The 2,045-nt window shown below is 47.7% G+C and overlaps 1 long non-coding RNA gene across 1 annotated transcript; it reads right to left on the bottom strand.

Moving 5' to 3' along the window:
* Positions 1-360: 360 nt before the first annotated feature.
* Positions 361-1,083, bottom strand: LOC309523232. Its single transcript, XR_014215288.1, has 2 exons — positions 959-1,083; positions 361-586 (listed from the first exon to the last, which is right to left on the bottom strand). It is a non-coding gene; the product is annotated as an uncharacterized lncRNA (long non-coding RNA).
* Positions 1,084-2,045: the final 962 nt, after the last annotated feature.

The raw sequence follows: 2,045 nt of genomic DNA, 5'->3' as shown, positions 1-2,045 counted from the left end.
CACTTCGTCAGAGAGAGAAGAGGAGGAGGGGCTGTCAGGAACATGGAAGCAGAGAGAAAGGAACAGCCTCCGACACCTCTGTCTTTATGTAGGGGGAGGAGGAAAAGGGGGGGGGCTTCAGGAAGTTTCTATGCTGGAAAGGCAGGAGGCAGGAGCCACTTCCGGCAACTGATAGTGACTGAGGAAGACATACTTTTAAGAGCTCCGGATTGTACTTAGTTTTTGGACTTAATAAATCTATAAAGCTGGCTGGAGTCCCGGGTTGTTATCTTGGCTAGCACCCACATATCATCTTGGCAGTTTCTTATTTGTAATCATTCTCTTATAGATTTTCCCTATCATTCCTTGTTTCGTTTTCCCCCATTTGTTTGTATAGTTCCTCTATTGGCTCTTCTTAACTCATATTTCCTATCTCTTGGACTTTAGAAATTTTGTTGTATAGTCCCCCAATTTTTAACCAATATTGGTTACCTATGTTCTCTATTACTTCCTGCAATGACTTTAAGGACTCTCCTCTATACATATCTTTAACTATATGATATCCCTTAGCATTTATAATTTTCCACCATTTGGGATCATCTATTACCTCAGGTGGCAGGTGGCGCTGTGGGTAAAAGCCTCAGCGCCTAGGGCTTGCCGATCGAAAGGTTGGCGGTTCGAATCCCTGCGGCGGGGTGCGCTCCCGTCGTTCGGTCCCAGCGCCTGCCAACCTAGCAGTTCGAAAGCACCCCCGGGTGCAAGTAGATAAATAGGGACCGCTTACAAGCGGGAAGGTAAACGGCGTTTCCGTGTGCGGCTCTGCTTCGCCAGAGCAGCGATGTCACGCTGGCCACGTGACCCGGAAGTGTCTTCGGACAGCGCTGGCCCCCGGCCTCTTGAGTGAGATGGGCGCACAACCCTAGAGTCTGGCAAGACTGGCCCGTACGGGCAGGGGTACCTTTACCTTTACCTTTATTACCTCATAAATGCTTTCTAAGGGTGTGCTTAGAGAAATCCTTTTTAACCATAAGGGTTGCCATTTCCTCCATATACCTAATGCCAATTTCCTGGGGCCTATTTCAGATTTCAAATCTTTGATTACATTATTTGGACCTAATGGTCAGGGGTCCCTTTACCTTTACCTTAACACTTCATCAGAAACTGGTGAGAGCGAAGCCTCAGGCGAAACAGAAGAGGAAAGGAGGGGGGAAGTGAGACAAAGGCTCACAGACGTTACTGTGAGCCCCAGCACCGCTCCCAGGCAGACTCCTAGGGAAACAGACATGCAGCTTCCGTCGCCTAGTTTTCGCAAGGGAATCAAACGTAAGGAAAAGAGGAAGAGATTGGGAGTGTCCAGGATCTTATGCTGGGGTGGGGGCACGGAAGAACCCACTCTCGGAATCTGCTACTGACTGAGGCAGACATGAACTTTGGACTTCTGCACTGTACATAGGTAAAGGTAAAGGGACCCCTGACTGTTAGGTCCAGTCGTGGCCGACTCTGGGGTTGCGGTGCTCATCTTGCCGAGGGAGCCGGCGTACAGCTTCCGGGTCATGTGGCCAGCATGACTAAGCCGACAATTCTGCCACCTGTTTAGACAGAGTAGTTACCTTTTTTCATTTTTCTGGGCTAGCTCTTTAGCTTGAATTGCTAATTGCTTCACCCCCTTCATTTCGACTCCTATCCGTAAGACATCCTCCTTCACTGACTTGATATCTTCTGTAATGTTGTTTTGGGAGGTAGGCATTAAGTCCTGAAAAGTTGCTAGCTGAACTGATAAATCTTTCAACGTTTTTGCCATCCTTAGGTTGTTAAATAGTCGTAAATAAGAGGGAACTGCTGGGCGTCTCCGTTAGGCTTGAAGTTAATTTAGCGACTTTCTTACCAAGTTTGCAGGCTTGAATTCGGCACCCCTGGTTTCTCTACAACTTCACACTCTCTCTTTAGTCTTTATTTTCTTTTTTCAGTTTATCTTACATTCCTTTAGACCATAAATTGTTTAGCTTGGCAGGGGAGTTCCAGGGCAGATGACCGGCTTGAGCTAGAGCATACGCACTCTCTCCGCA

The sequence above is a fragment of the Podarcis vaucheri genome, assembly GCF_965113315.1.
Source record: "Podarcis vaucheri genome assembly, chromosome: W".
Classification (NCBI taxonomy): Eukaryota; Metazoa; Chordata; class Lepidosauria; order Squamata; family Lacertidae; genus Podarcis; species Podarcis vaucheri.
Note: the sequence above shows the minus strand (reverse complement) of the source record. Positions and strands in the feature narration are given on the sequence as shown.